The sequence below is a fragment of the Schistocerca nitens genome, chromosome 2, assembly GCF_023898315.1.
Source record: "Schistocerca nitens isolate TAMUIC-IGC-003100 chromosome 2, iqSchNite1.1, whole genome shotgun sequence".
Lineage (NCBI taxonomy): Eukaryota > Metazoa > Arthropoda > Insecta > Orthoptera > Acrididae > Schistocerca > Schistocerca nitens.
Window position 1 is genome coordinate 966,708,582 of NC_064615.1, and position 21,520 is coordinate 966,730,101.

A 21,520-nucleotide genomic window follows, 5' to 3' on the forward strand; every position below is an offset into this window, starting at 1 on the left:
TTGGTGGGAGACACTATTGTTCTAGTTATCTTTATGTGATCCCTTTGTGCTCAGAACTAAAGAGAACGACGTAACGCAGATCTACGGGTATACTAGAGACACTGCCCAACACACCTGTGCAAAATTTTATCGGATTTTCACTGTGGTTTCCATTTCGCAACCGATAGCTCCTTACTTTCCGAATAACCTTCGTAATTATCGTCTCTGAACTGTTCCTCTACTGTAGGTTGTTCACAATGCTGTAAAATGTGTTCATAACATTTCGCATCTAGCATTTTCTTAAGTGTACTAAGGGGACCACGCCCTAACCACGAAAAGCTCTCCATACCGTAGCATCATCTCCTCTGTACTTTGCTGTTGGTATTACACATTATAGCACGTTAAGTTTTCGAGGCAGTCCCCAAATCCAAACTCTTCCATCGGATTGCCACAAAGGTATAGCGTGATTCAGCTCTCCAAATCTCTCGTTTTAGTCATTCATTGTCCACTGGCATCATTCTTTACACCAACTCAAGCGTCGCTTAGCACTAACAACTGAAATCCTTGGTTTATGGGAAGCTCTTCGACCATTCAGTCCGATTCTTTTCAGTTTCCTACACACAGTACTCGTACTAGCTCGATTACTGGTAGCAAATTGTAAGTCACGAGTGATTCCTTCCCCTAATTTCATGCGATTTTTTACAACCAACCTCGGCAATGCTCTACAGACCCTGTCAGTCAGTACGTGAACTGTGCCTGATCTTGGTATAGCTATGGTTGTTCCTTCGCGTTTCCACATCACAGTTACACTATGTGATCAAAAGTATCCGGACACCACAAAACATATGTTTTTCATATTATTTGTACTGTGCTGCCACCTACTGCCAGGTACTCCATATCAGCGACCTTAGTAATCATTAGACATCGTGAGAGAGCAGAATGGAGCGCTCCGCGGAACTCACGGACTTCGAACGTGGTCAGGTAATTGTGTGTCACTTGTGTCATTCGTCTGTACGCGAGATTTCCACACTCCTAAACATCCCTAGGTCCACTGTTTCCGATGTCATAGTGAAATGGAACGTGAAGGGACACGTACAGCATAAAAGCGTACAGGCCGACCTCGTCTGTTGACTGACAGAGACCGCCGACAGTTGAAGAGGGTCGTAATGTGTAATAGGCAGACGTCTATCCAGACCATCACACAAGAATTCCAAACTGCATCACGATCCACTGCAAGTACTATGACAGTTAGGCAGGAGGTGAGAAAACTTGCATTTCATGGTCGAGCGGCTACTCATAAGCCACAAATCACGCCGGTATATGTCAAACGACGCCACGCTTGGTGTAAGAAGCGTAAACATTGGACGATTGCCCCGTGGGAAAACGTTGTGTGGAGTGACGAACCACGGCACACAATGTGGCGATCCGATGGCATGGTGTGGCTGTGGTGAATGCCCGGTGAACGTCATCTGCCAGCGTGTGTAGTGCCAACAGTAAAACTCGGAGGCGATGGTATTATGGTGTGGTCATGTTTTAATGGAGGCGGCTTGCACCCCTTTTTTGTTTTGCGTGGCACTATCACAGCACAGGCCTACATCGATATCTTAAGCACCTTCTTGCTTCCCACTGTTGAAGAGCATTTCGGGGATGGTGATTGCATTTTTCAACGCGATCGAGCACCTGTTCGTAATGCACGGCCTGTGGCGGAGTAGTTACACGACAATAACATCCCTGTAATGGAGTGGTCTCTACAGAGTCCTAACCTGGGATGTTTTGGAACGCCGACTTCTTGCCAGGCCTTACCGATCGACATTGACACCTCTCCTCAGTGCAACACTCCATGAAGAATGGTCTGCCATTCCTCAAAAAACCTTCCAGAACCTGATTGAACGTATGCCTGCGAGAGTGGAAGCTTTCATCAAGGCTAAGGGTGGGCCAACAGCATACTGAATTCCAGCATTACCGATGGAGGGCGCCACGAACTTGTAGGTCATTTTCAGCCAGGGGTCCGGATACTTTTGATCTCATAGTGTATATTACGGACAGTCAACTTGGGCAGCTTTAGAAGTGTGGATATGCCTCTGATGAATGTGTTACTCAGGTGACATCCAATAACTAGACCATATCGGAAGTGGCTGAAGCCGGCCGGAGTGGCCGAGCGGTTCTAGGCACTACAGTCTGGAACCGCGCGACCACTACGGTCGCAGGTTCGAATCCTGCCTCGGGCATGGATGTGTGTGGTGTCCTTAGTTCAGTTAGGTTTAAGTATTTCTAAGTTCTAGGGGACTGATGACCTCAGCAGTTAAGTCCTATAGTGTTCAGAGCCATTTGAACCATTTTTGAAGTGGCTGATTCTCCAGACCAACCCATTCTACTGTGCCGGTTGTTTTTATAACTGTTCGTCCGCCTCTCGTAATCAGTACCGCATTACATAGGGAAGGAGCTGTTTTTAACTGTGTCATGTATGAAGGTTGTCGTTTTAAGAAAGATTTTAACAGTGTGTGAAGCCGCAATGTCACCAACTCTGGTCAAGGATGTTTTGTGATCAGAAGATGCTAGATTGTTAGCCGAAACTAGTAATCCATCCAAATAAAGAAGGTTTCATGTGCGATCTTTACTTCATGGGTTTTCAGTCCATAACATTAATTAAAAGACGAATATTTTTGATTATCTGGTGTATATTAAAGGGTATAAAGATTAGACAACATAGTGACCGTTGCGGCGGGAACAGTATCTCTGTTGGTGGACAGTGATGGGAAAATAATCGGCCGCTATCTTGTTGAAGGAAACATACAGCTTCTACAGTTCTGCTCCAGAGTCTTGTTCATTAGCAAGAGTATGTAAATTGGCCCCTCGAGCGGGACATCATCAGCAACGCTTTCTAAACTTGAATTACGAGCTATGAGATAGGAGTCTAATGGCGACAAGTGTAACGGTTTCCTTTACTCTGCAAGCTAGTCTTCAGTAAAGGTACTCGTGAATAATAAATGTACACACTTATTATTGTGAAAGTTCTGTCTACATGAAGAAAGTTTGGCGCCTTCTGACTTCATAGGCGTTCGTTAGCAGTTTCTCTCACAGATGCTCCACAAACAGCTGAAATGAATATATCTGCAAAGACAGTTAAACATATAGTATGGTTTCATTTCTGTTATCTGCAGCTGTCGTCCCAGAATTAAATTAAAACTAGTTGTACCCGCCACGCCTCTCCTCCAGCCCCAGTTATGGGCAAGGTTTCCCGAAGGTAACACTTGGTGCTAAGGCATTAGATACGGGTGTCATCTACAAGACGTTCGGTGCATCCGCACCGACGCCTAATGAAGAAAATTAGAGTTTACGGATAGACAAATTAACATTGAGACTGGGTTGTAGAATTCAGATAAGAGGTCATTTTTGACGGAGAGAAACCCTTAACCGTAAAAGTATCTTCGGTCGTACCCCAAGAAAGCGATACAGGATCACATTTTTTCATAATATACATAAATGAAAAGAATTAAGAAAGAAGGTTGTGGACGTGGAAAACACCTGGATACACCGGAATGTTTCAGATTTATTATATTTCGGAACCTGATTTTAAATTGTAAGACATTTCCAGGGACAGATGTGGACCCCGACCACAATTTATTGATTATGAACTGTAAATTAAAACAAAAGAAATTGGAAAAAGGAAATTAAGGAGATGGGACCAAGATGTGTTGAAAGATGCAGTGGTAGTTGAGAGTTTCAGAGGGAGTATTAGGCAACGATTGACTAGAAAAGGGAAAAAGAATAGAGGAGAAAACGAATGGGTAGCTTTGAGACATGAAATAGTGAGGACTGCAGAGGATGAAATGGGAAAAAGACGAGACCTAGTAGAGATCCTTGATTAACACAGGAGGTATTGAATTTATTTGATGAAAGGAGAAAATTTAAAAATGAAGCAGTTGAAAGAGAATACAAACCTAAAAATAATGAGACTGACAGGAAGTGCAAAATGCCTAAGCAGGAACGGCTAGAGGACAAATGTAAGGATTAAGAAGTGTATTTCCCTAGGGGAGATATAGATACAGCCTACAGGAAAATGAAAATCAAGAGCTCAGATGGAAAACCAGTACTAAGCAAAGAAGGGAAAGCTGACAAGAAGAAGTATGTAGAGGGTCTGATGAACTGAAAGGCAATATTATACGTAGAAATAGAAGAGGACGTAGATAAAGATGAGGTATCAGATATGATTCTGCATGAAGAATTTGACAGAGTACTGAAATACCAGAGTCGAAACAAGGCCCCGGGAGTAGGCGACATTCCATCAGAACTACTGACATCCTTGACAGAGCAAGCCATGAAAAAACCCTTCCGTCTGGTATGCAAGATGTATGAGACTGGAGGAAGACTTCAGGAAAAGTGTAATAATTCCAATTCCAAAGAAAGTAGGGGCCAACAGATGTGACTATTACCGAACAATCAGTTTGATAGCCAACGGCCTTGCCGCATGGTAATACCGATTTCCGTCAAATCACCAAAGTTAAGCACTGTCGAGTTTGGCTAGCACTTGGATGGGTCACCGTCCGATTATGACGAGAGCTGTTGGCAAGCGAGGTTCCCTTGTGAGGCCAATTGTAGAGCTACTTGACAGAATTAGTGACCCGGTCACGGAAATTGACAACAGCCGAGAGAGCGGCGTGCTGCCAACATGCCTCTTCGTACCCGCATCCGGTGACGCCTAAGGGCTGAGGATGACACGACGGCCGGTCGGTACCGTTGGGCCTTCAAGCCCTTTTCGGACTTTTTTTTGTTTGTGTCAATATACTAAGTCATGCCTGCAAAATACTAACACGAATTCTTTATAAGAGAATGGAAAAACTGTAGATGCCGAGCTCTAGAAGATCAGTTTGCATTCCGGACAAACGTAGGAGCACGAATGCCATACTGACCCTCATTCTGCCAACGCCCTTGTCAAAGAGGACTGAGGAGCAGGTAGAGGTTCAGAACGCTATTGCCCTTGGGGTGGGAAACTGCCGCTAATGGTGGAAAAGTCAGCAATGATCAACGACATGAGGATGCAGTAGGCAATGGGAACCCACTGCACTAAAAACACATAACGGGTATCCACAGGAAATGTGGCCCGTAATTGAAAAGTGTCATGACGATCTCTCCATTAGCAAAAGATTCCGCAAGAGTCCCCCTTTCGGATCGCAGGGAGGGGACTGCCAAAGGGGAGGTGACCATGAGAAAAAGATTCAATAACCAAAGAAAGGATAACGTTCTACAACTCGGGGGTGAGATGTCAGAAGTCTGAACGTGGTAGGGAAGGTAGAAAATCTGAAAAGGAAAATGCTGAGGCTTAAGCAAGATTTAGTGGGGTCAATGAATTGAAATAGAAAGAGGACGAGGATTTCTGGTCAGATGAGTATAGGACAATATAAACAGCAGCAGAAGATGGTATAACGGGAGTAGGGTTCGATATGAATAGGAAGATAGGGCAGAGAGTGAGTTACTATGAACAATTCAGTGACAGGGTTGGTCTTATCACAATCGAAAGCAAAACGACACCGACAAAGATAGTTCAGATATACATGGCGACGTCACAAGGCGAAAATGAAGTGATAGAGACAGTATAGGAGGACATTGAAAGGGTAATACCGTACGCAAAGGGAGGTAAAATCCTAACAGTTAACAACTCATGGATCCAAGGAGCTGACAAGTACAATATTCAAAAGAATGCAAAAGAAAATTGAGGATGTGTTAGATGACGATCAGTTTGGCTTTACGAAAGGTCTAGGCATTAGAGAGGCAATTCTAACCTTGCGGTTGATAACGGAAGCAAGAGTAAAGAAAAATCGAGACACGTTCATAGGATGTGTAGACGTGGAGAAAGCGTTCGACAATGGAAAATGATGCAAGGTGTTCGAAATTCTGAGAAAAATAGGAGTAAACTACAGGGAAAGACGGGTAACAAACAATAAGTACAAGAACCAAGAGGGAATAATAAGAGTGGACAGCCAAGAAAGAAGTGTTCTGATTATAAAGTGTGTTGGACATGGATGTACTCTTTGTCACCTACTGTTCAATCTGTATATCAAAGAAGCAATGATGGAAATAAAAGAAAGGTTCAGGAGTGGAATTAAAATTGAAGGTGAAAGGATATCAATGATACGATTCGCTGATGACATTGCTACCCTGAGTGAAAGTGAAGAAGATCTGCTGAAATGGAATGAACAGTTTAATGAGTACAGAATATGGACTGAGAGTATATCGAAGAAAGACGAAAGTAATGAGAAATAGCAGAAACGAGAACAGGGAGCAACTTAACACCAGGATTGATGGTCAGAAAGTAGATGAAGTTAAGGAATTCTACTACGTAGGCATCAAAATAACCAATTACGGACGGAGCAGTGAGGACATCAAAAGCAGACTAGCTCTGGCAAAAAAGACGTTCCTGGCCAATACAAGTCTAGTACTGTCAAACATATGCCTTAAATTGAGGAAAAAATTCTAATAATGTACGTCTGGAGCACAGGATTGTATGGCAGTGAAACATGAAGTGTGGGAAAACGGGAACAGAAAGAAGCGAAGCGTTTGAGATGTGGTGCTACAGATGAATGCTAAAAATTAGGCTGACTAATAAGGTAATGGATAAGAAGTTTCTGCGCATAATCGGAGATCAAAGAATATGTGGAAAACACTGACAAGGAGAAGAGACGGGGTAATAGGACCTGTTAAGACATAAGGGGATGACTTCCCTGGTACTAGAGAGAACTGTAGAGGACAAAAACTGTAGAAGAAGACGGGGATTGAATACATCCAGCAAATAATTGAGGACGTAGGTTGTAAAATGCAGAGAACGAATAGCTATTGACAAACTATATGGAAACCACGGCAGTCATAAGGTTCGAGGGCATGAAAGGGTAAGCAACGGTCGAGAGAGGAGTGAGGCAAGGTTGTAGCCTGTCCCTTACATTATTCAGTCTGTATACTGAGGAAGCAGTAAAGGATAGAAAATTTGGAGTAGGAATTAAAGTTCAGGGAGATATGATATTATAATTCTGTTAGACAGCAAAAGACTTGGAAGAGCAGTTGAACGGAAAGGACAGTATGTTGAAAGGAGGATATAAGATGAACACCAACAAAAGTAAAAGAAGCATAATGGAATGTAGTCGAATAAAAACAGGTGATTCTGAGGGAATTAGATTAGGAACCGACGCACTAAAAACAGTGGATGAGTTTTGCTGTTTGGGCAACAAAATAATGATGTTGGCCAAAGCAGAGAAGATATAAAATGTAGGTTGGCAATGTAGACTCCTTTACCTATCTGTCACATATTTACTATATCTGGCAGTTATATCAAACATTATCAAGAATTGTCACTGTCTAAGATATGACGCAGCAACATGTGACAAACTGTGTACTATGTTACAGGTTGTATTTCAGATCCAATCGTATTAATTGACAAGTATGTCATTGCTAAAGAAGAACATGATGTATGTAGACTTATATAACTGCTACTATATGTACAATTATCATTTCGTAGAAATCAACGTACATACAGTTGTTTGTTCCTCTGTATTAGATGTCACTGATGATGGGTTATAAACCCAAAAGTCGACTTTGGCAAAATAAATCACTCATGGTTGTACAGAAGATGTTTGCTAAATATGTAAAAGCTGCGGGACACCAAGCATTCGAGTCAGTTTACAAAAGTCTCGTTCACTTATATCTGAATACTGCTCGTCTGTATGTGATCCTCACGAGATAGAAGAAATAGAAAAGATCGAAAGAACAGCGGCTCGTTTCGTTACAGGTTTTTTTTTTTCAGTAAGCGCTAAAACGTCACTGATGTACTCATACAACTCATATGGCAGAGGTCATTATAGAGACGTTGTCAGTGTGACGTTAAAATACCGAAAGCCTACGTCCTAGAACAGTGGACTAGTATATTGCTTCATCCTATGTACAGGTATATCTCATTAAAAGACCATTTCTAGGCGAACGCCTTTCATACATAGGGCATCCGCACTATACGTAAGTCACTTGTCGACTAACAAACGATCACTCCCCAGTTCAAATGGCTCAAATGGCTCCGAGCACTATGGGACTTAACATCTGAGATCATCAGTCCCCTAGAACTTAGAACTACTTAAACCTACCTAACCTAAGGACATCACACACATCCATGCCCGAGGCAGGATTCGAACCTACGACCGTAGCGGTCGCGCGGTTCCAGACTGAAGCGCCTAGAACCGCTCGGCCACTCTGGCCGGCCTATCCCCAGTAGTCACTGTCTCTGAGAGCCGTCTATCTTCGCCAAACAGTAATGAGAAGGCATCTCTTGCAAATGTAAGTTCCCCACTATATGTTTCTGTATGAAACATAAAAAAATCTGCGTATTACCAATACTATGTACTCCAGAATGAGATTTTCACTCTGCAGTGGAGTGTGCGGTGATATGAAACTTCCTGGCAGATTAAAACTGTGTGCCGGACCGAGACTCGAACTCGGGACCTTTGCCTTTCGCGGGCAAGTGCTCCACCAACTCAACTTCCCAAGCACGACTCACGCCCCGTCCTCACAGCTTTACTTCTGCCAGTACCTCGTCTCCTACCTTCCAAACTTTACACAAGCTCTCCTGCGAACCATGCAGAACTAGCACTCCTGAAAGAAAGGATATTGCGGAGACATGGCTTAGCCACAGCCTTGGGGATGTTTCCAGAATGAGATTTTCACTCTGCAGCGAAGTGTGCGCTGATATGAAACTTCCGGGCAGTTTAAAATTGTGTGCCGGACCGAGCACTCGCCCGCGAAAGGCAAAGGTCCCGAGTTCGAGTCTAGGTCCGGCACACAGTTTTAATCTGCCCGGAAGTTTCAAAACTATGTACTCACAAACTGTTATCCAACTTAAACACTAGACTAAACAGAACCTAACTTGAATTGAACTGTAACTGGTCTGAATACAACTTCTCTTTACACTAAATGCATAACTCAAGTAAAACATTTCTCTGGCCCTAACCAAAATTTCCACTTACCTCGCGTCTTGATCACATCGTTGCAGATTTCTCAAAAGCGAAACAGCAAACAGGCAGCGGCTAAGGTAGACTTCTATATCTAAATAAAATTTCCAAACAAAGTTCAAACTGTTGCGTACCATATTGTGCAATGTGATAATCCGAAATGATAAATCTTCTTTATACAGTGCGTGTGCACGTGTGCATGTGTACCTTACCTCCAAGTCTGAATACTTAACATTTGTTTCAAACAAAATGTGCACCATTGACATTTATTATACTAGGCTATTTGACACTTCTCTGGAAATCGTCTTAAACGGTTAATTACATTATTTTATGCTCATGATATACCTATTTTTCCTCATGGAGTTCAGTATTTTTTAAAAGAAACGGAAATAAAATTCTAATATTCTGAAAATCCGCTAAAACAATCAATTTGACAAAACTGATGCCTTTTAAGTTATTCGCTAGAATGCTGCTTCCAGTGTCGCAAGCTGACACATTGTTTTGGAATTTACATTTTGGATAATAGGTAACAAACGGTTTGTAGTATCTCGTTGTACAAATACGTCTATAAAAACTCCTGAAAAATTGTTTTTCAGTGTTCGAAAGAATGAGAAGATGATTAGATGGTTCAAATGTCTCTGAGCACAATGGGACTTAACATCTGAGGTCATCAGTCCCCTAGAACTTAGAACTACTTAAACCTAACTAACCTAAGGACATCACACACATCCATGCCCGAGGCAGGATTCGAACCTGCGACCGTAGCGGTCGCGCGGTTCCAGAATGAAGCGCCTACAACTGCTCAGCCACACCGGCCGGCCGATGCTTAGAATGTGGTTGCAACTCACTCTTAGGGATTCAGATCAGTAGTGAGCACTAGGTATGTAAATTGCTGTGAGGGTCATTTCGAATTATGTAAACAGTCCACATAATCAGGTTGTCGTTCGTAGCGTAATAGGCAGCGTACTGGACTTGTAATGCGATATTCACAAGGTCGAGCCTCATTCTGAGCAAGTGTTGCGTCGCTTTTTCTTACCCTGTTTCCTTCGCTTAATACTACTGTCTTCTTAATTTCACTTTATTCGTAATATTGTTAGGCAAGAACTTAAAATTCTATGTCATTTTACATTTTAATATGTACTTTCATTTATTAGCTTAGTTTTACAACTGATAAATTTGAGACAAGTCTCAAAAATTGCATTAAGAAACTGTAGTTCATGCCTTATGTAGCTCTTATTCTGAAGAGTCTGAGGAATCATTTAACAATTCCCGACCACATTATGCTTTTCGAACAAGTCGCTGGAGGCAATAATTCGCACTTCCAGCTGTCTCCATTGAGCCTTTTGTAAAGCTGTATGATTTTTACAATCAGAAAAATTTAACGTTACTTAGAACGCACAAGGTAGCAACAAGGTGTTCCAACAGCAGTAGAATAACAGATACTTTAAGGTTCAGCTGCGTCAACTGATGTATCTTAGATACATAGTTTTCTGGCGGTTTAAATTAACGACCTGGAGGAACAGAAAAACAGCAGTGTTTAAAGCTGTGAAGACAAACACGACGATGCTCTGCAGTTCCCCACGAGTGTTATTACATTGGACGAAAATTTGAAGATTGAGGTACCTGGAAAACAGTAGTAGCTCTGGCAACAGCCACAGAAATTAACAATCAGACTTATCTTCTGAAAGGAAAAGTTACCCCTGTGTTTTATTGTGCAGGCTGTCATAGGTTGTCCTGGAAATCCTTTCCAGCATGGTCCGAGCAAATAATCCAGTTCCAGATTCCCTTATATTAAAGACGATTCTGCGACTTACGTCGCAGTCGCCATTCATTGCAGTTTTCAAGTTTCTTATTTCCACATCAAAAAAATTTGGGTTGTTCTTTAAGAACTAACAGACCTTAAACGCATCAACTTTCTGAAGGTTTCCACTATGCAGAAAAAAATAAAGAAAAATAACAGTAACTTCAGATAACACATCTATAACACAAGTGTAGATTCGTTTCACTCCTAGCCTGTGTCACCACCAGAGTTTCTGCCAGTGACACAGCGTTTCTGATCACATGTCCAAATCTTGAAATTTAATGATTTTTGATCATTAATTACATAGAAATATCAGATATTTTGTGCGAATTATGAGCAAAAATGTTATAATCTTTCATAATAACAACAATCGGAAACATGTTTTAAACATAGGAAAGTAGCATTTTTGCTAAGAGGCTACGCTATGGGCAGGAGGGGGGGGGGGAGACCAAGTGGTTAAAATTGATACTGGAGTTCTTTAATTGTGAATAACCAGTATTTTTCGGTAGTTTTTGTCTCGGTTATAACAGGTGTTTTTTTATTTACTACTACGAACTGAGTGAAAAATCCGAAATATCGGTTGACCATAACAGCAGTGCTAAGAATTCTCCGTTTTCAAATAAATCTCTTTTTAAAAAGATGGTTCGAATTGCATTATTGTAGAAAATGGGGAAAAGCGATCAGTGCTGTTTTAATAAGTATGACGACAGGAATGAGCAACAAACACGTGGCATGCAAACTTGATGCAGCATTGTTGAGACAATAATGTCTGTGTTGCCATGTGTCGTGGCTTAAGGTAGTCGTGTACGTGCATTGTGCAAGACTGGCCCCTAACTGGTCTGAACGGTAGTTATTCGGTGTCATAGCAGAACGACCATTGTATACCAGACTGACACCATCCCTAGTCTGGAAATACACTCCTGGAAATGGAAAAAAGAACACATTGACACCGGTGTGTCAGACCCACCATACTTGCTCCGGACACTGCGAGAGGGCTGTACAAGCAATGATCACACGCACGGCACAGCGGACACACCAGGAACCGCGGTGTTGGCCGTCGAATGGCGCTAGCTGCGCAGCATTTGTGCACCGCCGCCGTCAGTGTCAGCCAGTTTGCCGTGGCATACGGAGCTCCATCGCAGTCTTTAACACTGGTAGCATGCCGCGACAGCGTGGACGTGAACCGTATGTGCAGTTGACGGACTTTGAGCGAGGGCGTATAGTGGGCATGCGGGAGGCCGGGTGGACGTACCGCCGAATTGCTCAACACGTGGGGCGTGAGGTCTCCACAGTACATCGATGTTGTCGCCAGTGGTCGGCGGAAGGTGCACGTGCCCGTCGACCTGGGACCGGACCGCAGCGACGCACGGATGCACGCCAAGACCGTAGGATCCTACGCAGTGCCGTAGGGGACCGCACCGCCACTTCCCAGCAAATTAGGGACACTGTTGCTCCTGGGGTATCGGCGAGGACCATTCGCAACCGTCTCCATGAAGCTGGGCTACGGTCCCGCACACCGTTAGGCCGTCTTCCGCTCACGCCCCAACATCGTGCAGCCCGCCTCCAGTGGTGTCGCGACAGGCGTGAATGGAGGGACGAATGGAGACGTGTCGTCTTCAGCGATGAGAGTCGCTTCTGCCTTGGTGCCAATGATGGTCGTATGCGTGTTTGGCGCCGTGCAGGTGAGCGCCACAATCAGGACTGCATACGACCGAGGCACACAGGGCCAACACCCGGCATCATGGTGTGGGGAGCGATCTCCTACACTGGCCGTACACCACTGGTGATCGTCGAGGGGACACTGAATAGTGCACGGTACATCCAAACCGTCATCGAACCCATCGTTCTACCATTCCTAGACCGGCAAGGGAACTTGCTGTTCCAACAGGACAATGCACGTCCGCCAACGTGCTCTAGAAGGTGTAAGTCAACTACCCTGGCCAGCAAGATCTCCGGATCTGTCCCCCATTGAGCATGTTTGGGACTGGATGAAGCGTCGTCTCACGCGGTCTGCACGTCCAGCACGAACGCTGGTCCAACTGAGGCGCCAGGTGGAAATGGCATGGCAAGCCGTTCCACAGGACTACATCCAGCATCTCTACGATCGTCTCCATGGGAGAATAGCAGCCTGCATTGCTGCGAAAGGTGGATATACACTGTACTAGTGCCGACATTGTGCATGCTCTGTTGCCTGTGTCTATGTGCCTGTGGTTCTGTCAGTGTGATCATGTGATGTATCTGACCCCAGGAATGTGTCAATAAAGTTTCCCCTTCCTGGGACAATGAAGTCACGGTGTTCTTATTTCAATTTCCAGGAGTGTATTTTTACGAAGTGACGTAGCAATGAAGTACAACGCTTCATTTGCTTGAAAGATAAAAGATTTATCTGCCGTTTCTATGAAATAATAAAAGAGGAAGGAAATTATGGTAACAGTAAGAAAAAACCTTTCATTCGTGTCCGCCCCTGGTAGCTGAGTGATCAGTGCGACGGAATGTCATACCTAACGTCCCGGGCTCGATTTCCGGCTGGATCGGAGACTTTCTCCGCTCAGGAACTGTGTGTTGTGTTGTCGTTATCATCATCATTTCATCCCCATCAACACGAAAGTCACCGAAGTGGCGTCAAATCGAAAGACCTGCACCAGGCGAACGGTCTACCCGACGGGAGGCCCTAGCCACACGACGTTTCCATTTCCATTTAACTCTAATATACACTAAAAATACATAGTAGATTATGTGTTACCTGTGTCTACATAATATGCTTTTATCTGCTTGTAGCCCATGAAAACAGACAAATTAACACTAAAAATAAGAGTTCTTCAACGTCATTTTTCACCCTTCAGTATTCATTATTCGTAATGTCCAAACAATGGTATAATGCCCGATTACAACACGATTTTCGAGCAGAGTTTCAAACAAATACAATCGATAGGAGAATACTTGTGATTTATGTGGTATTTAACTACTTACCACTTTCCGAGAAAAGCAGTGAATGGTGGATGGTCAGAGTTTCCTTTCATTCGCCTATTTAATTTAATATTTAGATTCTATGTCTCTTGAAAGAGAGTCAAAATTTTTCAACATTTGTTTTTAGTTGTACGTTTATTACAAGAAATAACGGGAATAAAAAACTCGGGTACTTCACAAACCGGTTATTTTGAGCGGTTTTAACAATCAGGTTAAATTTGTGTGGAAAAAAAATATATAATCGAAAACCGGTTGTTTGAAAGATAACTGCCATCCGTACTAGTCCATGTAGCCTTGCATGCTTTCATTTATTTTTCCAGCAATCCAGGTGAGGAGATGCTGAGGAAGTTCGTCCAGTTATACGGCGACAGAGATGGCGTAACCGTAAATTATTGCTTTCACCACACAAGCTCTGTATTTTCAGGTTATCGGGCAGTAAAGGCTACAGATGGCCAACGTCCTTGTCACAGTAGTAACACCAGTTCCTGTCATATCAACGAAGTTTGCGATTTCCTGTCAGAGAGGTCACAGTTCGTAGTAATTAACCAAAGCCATCGAGTGAAACAGAAGCGATTTCACGCGTTCCCCAATGTAGTGTTATAGGCCTTTGCTGTTCCTTATCTATATAAACGATTTGTGAGACAATCTGAGCAGCCGTCTTCGGTTGTTTGCAGATGACGCTGTCGTTTATCGACTAATAAAGTCATCAGAAGATCAAAAAAACTGCAAAAAGATTTAGAAAAAATATCTGATTGGTGCGAAAAGTGGCAATTGACCCTAAATAACGAAAAGTGTGAGGTCACCCACATGAGTGCTAAGAGGAACTCGTTAAACTTCGGTTACACGATAAATCAGTATAATCTAAAAGCTGTAACACCCCACCCGTCACTTATCTGGTTTTGGTGTGTGTTCACACCAGCTAATTGACTAACAGATCAACAGAGAGTGCAAAACTGCCGCAATATCTGATAACGCAAGGAAAGTAATAACGCCCTGTGACTCCTGATTCAACTGTGGTGGCAGTGTTGACATTAATTGATTCAGAATTGATCCCTTTTGATTAAAAAGGGGTGCACATTGATGTTATATTCAGGTACTGAACACCAGATGCAAATGTTGAACATAAAATTAATTAAGAAAGTGACTTCGGATTTCAACTACTTGATTGAAAACAGATGCAGTCGATTAGCACAAATTTATTTTAACTCACGACCTTCAATCATCACATTACATGACTCTCCTAACAGGCAGTGGCAATAAATTGAGCTTACATGGAGTAAAGCACGATAAATCAAAATTAATTCCTATCGACTGACCCAGGCGTAATGCGAAGTGCGAGAAGAATTCTACAGTACACGGCCCATGAAACCCTCGTGGAAACTTTGCTGACGTGATCCAACAAATTAATCAGTGGCCCAACTCAAGCCGGAGCGGGCGCAACATCACCGAATTCAGCGTGGCGGGGCGGCGTCGTTGTGCGGACGTCGGCCGGCCTCATGGTGCTGCAAGACTCCGCTCGTCTATTCATGCCTCCATATCTTGCCCAGAACATAGCTGAACGAAAACTTTCTATCTCCAAGCTCAATCGTTCCGTTTGCTAAGTACTAAACTGCGGAGATGCTCACTCCCTCTCAGGCAAGCTGAGTAAAGAACGCCACATCTGCACTCTAGGCAAGCTGGGAATGGAAGACCTTCACGGAGACTTCTGCCAGTCCACTCTTCGCCGCAGTTTCCCAAATGGCTCTGAGCACTATGGGACTTAACTTCTAAGGTCATCAGTCCCCTAGAACTAACCTAAGGACATCACACACATCCATGCCCGAGGCAGGATTCGAACCTGCGACCGTAGCGGTCGCGCGGTTCCAGACTGTAGCGCCTTTAACCGCTTGGCCACCACGGCCGGCTCGCAGTTTCCCCTTCAGCAAAATCACTTACGCCAATTGCACCGTAAGTCGAGTTAATTATGCATCGCTTCCCAGAGCGGACCAATGCCTGCTCTGGGAAGTGAACAAATTCCCACAAAATTCCCCTTCCTCTCAACTTCTGTTATTTATCTGCTCCCAGGCCACCCATCAAGGTTAGCATCTGCATAAAACACCAATTTTTCCGAAATTCTGACTCCAAGGAGAGTACTTCAAATTCCTTGGTCCTATGTTCCCATCGGAGGCTGGCGTATTTCATTCTGTCGCTCTTCACTTGATTTACTTCAGACTCTGCAGACCGTGAATTCAGCCTGAAGTTGCTATAGTCAAGAACATACGTATTTCGGCCTCTGTTGACCGCCCCACCATAGCTTTGCGCAGCTTTCTCGCATGTTTCACTGAAAACGGTACGATGGACGTTTATCAACAGGCTTACAAGTTCTCTGTCTGCTTCCCGGTACACCAGCATGGGGTCAACCACTCCCTCACTGTCACTCATCTTAAGGCAGCTGGAGGCCGCACCCCATTACCGCTTTCTCAGAGTTTGAGCCACCCTAAGTTGCCTATTGTCGCTTCCCTTCGCCGCTCCCCAGCCGTACGCCGCCACCCGGCCGCGATTAACTCTGAATATGTCCCTGGTATAAACTAGCCTCCAGTAAATCGACGCATTTCCACTAAGTTTTAATGTAGCGTGAATTACTTTAAAACCATCACCCAACATTAATTATTCCAATACGTCCATACTATACCCTCTACAAGATGTATTGTGCCTTGTCAGTCATTTTTGTTCAGCCCGACTGTTCGCTCAATGTGAGTTCGGTGATCTTTAATGTCTTCATGTAAGGGGCATAGTTCTTGCCATCTTACAAAGCTGTAAATTCAACTAAATACTTAGGTATTACAAATATGAACAACTGAAATTGGAAGGAACACATAGAAAATATTGTGGGGAAGGCTAACCAAAGGCTGCATTTTATTGGCAGGACACTTAGAAAATGTAACAGACCTACTGGGGAGACCGCCTACACTATGCTTGTCAGTCCTCTTTTAGAATACTGCTGCACGGTCTCAGATCCTTACCAGATAGGACTTACAGAGTACATCGAAAAAGTTCAAAGAAAGGCAGTACGTTTTGTATTATCGCGAAATATGGGAGAGAGTGTCACAGAAATGATACAGGATTTGGGCTGGAAATCATTAAAACAAAGGCGTTTTTCGTTGCGACAGAATCTTCTCACGAAATTCCAATCACAAACTTTCTCCTTCGAATGGGAACATATTTTGTTGAGACCGACCTACATAGGGTGGAACGATCACCACGATAAAATAAGGGAAATCAGATCTCATACGGAAAGATACAGGTGTTCATTCCTTCCGCGTGCTATACGAGATTGGAATAATAGAGAATTGTGAAGGTTGTTCAATGAACCCTCTGCCAGGCACTTAAATGTGATTTGCAGAGTATCCATGTAGATGTAGATGTAGATGTTAAGCACTGTCGGACTTGGCTAGCGCTTGGATGGGTCTGCCGAGCGCCGGTGGCAAGCGGGGTGCACTCAGCACTTGTAAGGTAAATTGGGGAGCTACTTGATTGAGAAGTAGCGGTTCCGGTCACAAAAACTGACAACGTCAGGAGAGTGGTGTGCTGACCTCAAGCGCCGCCATATCCTCATCCAGTGACGCGTGTTGCCGGTTGGTGTGGCCGAGCAGTTCTAGGCGCTTCGGTCTGGAACCGCTCGAACCGCTGCGGTCGCAGGTTCGAATCCTGCCTCGGGCATGGATGTGTGTGGTGTCCTTAGGTTAGTTAGGTTTAAGTAGTTCTAAGTTCTAGGGGACTGATGACCTCGGATGTCAAGTCCCATAGTGCTCAGAGCCATTTGAACCATTTGACGAGCGTAGGACGAGGATGAGATGGGGGTCGGTCAGAACCGTTTAGTCTTCTGAGACCTACTCAGTTGAAGTTTAACAGGCTACAGATGCCAAACACATGTGTCTTGCACAAATCGAGCCTGTAAGGCGCGATTTTATTATGCTCCGAGTTCATGTTGTGTGACGATTAAGTTAATGTTTTAGGTAAATACCTTTCGAGAAGCGTCAACCCCCTTCCCTGTCATTAGGCTTTGTCACTACCGAATTCGTTGTTAGTATATTCAGTGTCTGGCTGTATATTTCAAGATACAAACCGAGCACATACTTTGTATGAACTCTCAAGAGGCAGGAGCACCAAGCTTACAAGGAAGAATTGGAGCGATTCGAGCTCACACGGAGGCTTACCAACAATCGCTCTTCGCGAGCACCATTCGTGACTGTGTGAGGTGATCTACCTGCAAAATCTTATCCTGCACTGAGAGTCTCACTGAAGAAACTTCGTTGAATTGATACAGAACTAGTATTACGGGAAATATTTCAATAATGTACGTTAGGCAAGTTTCGACTTACGTCCCTTTTCCCACATTTAGTATCAATTTACACTGGTGTCCAAAATTAAAGCAACAAAACCGCTGTTTCCCTGTCTGTGCCTAAATCACGATACAATCATACAAACTGTCAACCAGATGTCTGTACGATCGCGTTCTGCACGGAAGATGGCATTCCGATCAATGGACAACCATGGCAGCGACGATGTCAGGTCGCATATGAAACGAGGTAGTGGTTTCTGGGTAGCGCCATATTCACAATTGCTGTCTACACAGTCACAGACGGTGCAGTATGGCGCAGAGATGATGCCTACCAGGCTCTCCGCGGTGGAGTGTCATTGAAAGAAAGGAAGGTAGTAGTACGGTAGCAAATTGATTTGGCCCAATGGGTTAATGTGAATAGTTCTGTTGTTTCTCGGATGTGGTGACAGGTTATAGAGACTGAAATTGTATTCCGAAGACGAGAGCAGGGCCGACCACGTGTGAGTTCAGAAGGGGGGACCATTATTTGACTGTAAGGGGACGACATTACCGCCTTAGTACTGCATGACAACTGGCAAGTGAGCTCGCAACATCCACTGGACGTGTTGTATCGAGACAAACGGTGTGCAGAAGGCCGGAACATGCTGTATGTCTACCTCTGACGTGTCTTCACAAAAGGGAACGTCTAGAGTGGAGTCAACAAAATGCCACCTGGAAGGTCGAACAGTGCACCAATGCCGTTTTCACAGATGTGTCCCGACTTTGTCTGGAGAGTGATTCTCGATGGATTCGCATATGGATCGAACGTGGAACACGATTTCGGGATCCAAACATTGTGTAAAGAGACCGCGATCGATGAGGACCCCAAATGGTGTGGGCATGGATTGTGTTTACCACTCTAACACCTCTTCAAAACATTGTACGGTTGAATCGGCCAGGTTTAACTGCTGTCTAGTATCGTGACGAGATCTTGGAAACTCATCGCATACGTCGTCGTTGTCAGGCCTGTATTGCTTCCAGAGATGGTCACGCCCCATATTGAGAACATTAACCCGTTGTCGGAATATGTGTGCAAACCAGTTAAGTTGGAAAAAACGAAGAACATTTTTGTCTACCGTTAAGTATGTTGCAGTTGTTGGCATTCTGTATCTTTTACATTTTTTCTACTTTACTATGACTTATTTATATTGTTCTGTGGCAAAATAAATGCTGCCTTCCAAAATTTCCTTTTGTTGGGATAATTTTGGACAACAGTGTAGATAATACGATCACCAGCTTCAGTAGACAGCGACGGAATACTCATAGTACACAGTCACCGTCGAATTCCGTCACAACATGCACATGACTGCAATGACGTCAGTTTTAATTAGTACACAACGTCTTTTGATAGGTGACACCAATAATCAAATGTTCCCTACAAAACTGTACATAATCGGAGTTCCTGTTCATTCACAAATTCTTTCGAAGTAAACTTCATAACGTTTAATACTGTTCGCTAGTTAAAACTAACCCACTAATAGAGTCACTTGGGTATACTGAATGTTTGAATATTGGCGACAGACTTCAGCGGATTTGTTAAATGAGTGCATTATCTGAGGATACCGATCAAGATGTTCCTCGTATACTAAGTGGGTACAGACTTTTACATAACACTCACTAGCGGCGAGTTCTCGAACTTTCACACGGATGTTTCTTCTATGTTTTACAGGCCCGGACTGAAGTTGTGGGGCTGGAGTTTGCCTTAAAAGACTGCCGTATATACCTTTTCATATTTCCGAAAGTACATAGTCATTTGGAAAACTACTCAGTTACATTTTCCCAAGTTGCCTCAGCTTTGTTTACCCACAGTCTCCGGGGCCGGCATAGCAGCTCAGCTTATTCCGCCAGAGGGGTGGTTGGTTCAAATGGCTCTGAGCACTATGGGACTTAACTTCTGAGGTCATTAGTCCCCTAGAACTTAGAACTACTTAAACCTAACTAACCTAAGGACATCACACACATCCATGCCCGAGGCAGGATTCGAACCTGCGACCGTAGCGGTCACGCGGCTTCAGACTGTAGCGCCTAGAACCGCTCGGCCATTCCGACCGGCGAGGGGTTGTTGCCCTGTGTATTTTTAATAATAAAAAAATGAATGAAGTGTTAAAAATGAACTTGAAAGGGTGTCATGTGACATACGCCCATACCAAATGCAAGGAACGTTGACGAACAAAATGAAGAGAAGTAAAGGAGGGGGATCGTCTCTGATTCGTACTCAAAACGTTCTGGGTCCCGGGTTCGTTCCTCGCCACTTATTAAATTTTGAATAAAAATCATCGCAATATAGGCCGAACACTTTCGGCACAAGAAGCCACCCTTGTTCTGCCAACTGCCTTGTCGAAGAGGGCGGAGGAGCGGACAGAGGTTCAGAGCACTCTCTTGCCCTTGGGGTGGGAAACTGTCCCCAAAAAAAGGCGAACAAGCAGTGATCAACGGCATGAGGATGCAGACGGCACTGGCAACTATTGCAGTGTCATAAGGATGTGACTGTCCTGATGATCTCTCCATTGGCAAAATATTCCGGACTAGTCCGCCTTCGGATTTCGGAGAGGGGACTGCCAATGGGGAGCTGCCCATGAGAAAAAAACTGAATAATCAACAGAACTGTAACGTTCTACTAATCGGGGAGAGGGAGCATGTGGGGGGGGGGGGGGGGGAGGTGGAATGTAACAAGTCTGAATGTGATAGGGTAACCAAAAAAAAAAAAGCTGAAAAGGGAAATCCTGAGGCTCAATGTAGATATAGCAGGTGACAGTGTTTTCAAGTGGAAGGAAGACAATCATTTCTGGTCGGACGAATATAGAGTAATATGAACAACAGCAGAAAATGGTATAACGGGAGTAGGATTCGTCATGAATACGAAGGTGAGGCATAGGGTGAGTTACTGTGAACAGTTCAGTGAGAGAGATTGTTCTCATCAGAATCGATAGAAAACCAATGCTGACAACAATAGTTCAGGTATACAAGCCAAAGACGCAAGCAGAGAATGAAGAGAGAGATAGTAGATGAGGATAGTGAATGGGTAATTCAGTACATGCAGGGACATGAAAATCTGATAGTCATGGGGAACTGGAATGCGGTTGTAGGGGAAGAAAGGATTACGGGAAAATATGGGCTTGCTAGTAGGAATGTCGTTATGATAAGTTCAATTACACATTGCTTTTAACTATTTGCCGCGTGCAGTGGCCGTGCGGTTTGAGGCGATATGTCACGGATTGTGCGGCCCCTCCCGCCGGAGGTTCGAGTCCTCCCTCGGGCATGGGTTTATGTGTTGTCCGTAGAATAAATTAGTTTAAGTAGTGTGTAAGTCTAGGACCGATGACCTCAGCAGTTTGGTCCCTTAGGAATGCACACACATTTGAACATTTTTTAACTATTTAAATTTCCACTAAAACTAAATAAATTGTGGCAACCAGTTGATCAAAACCA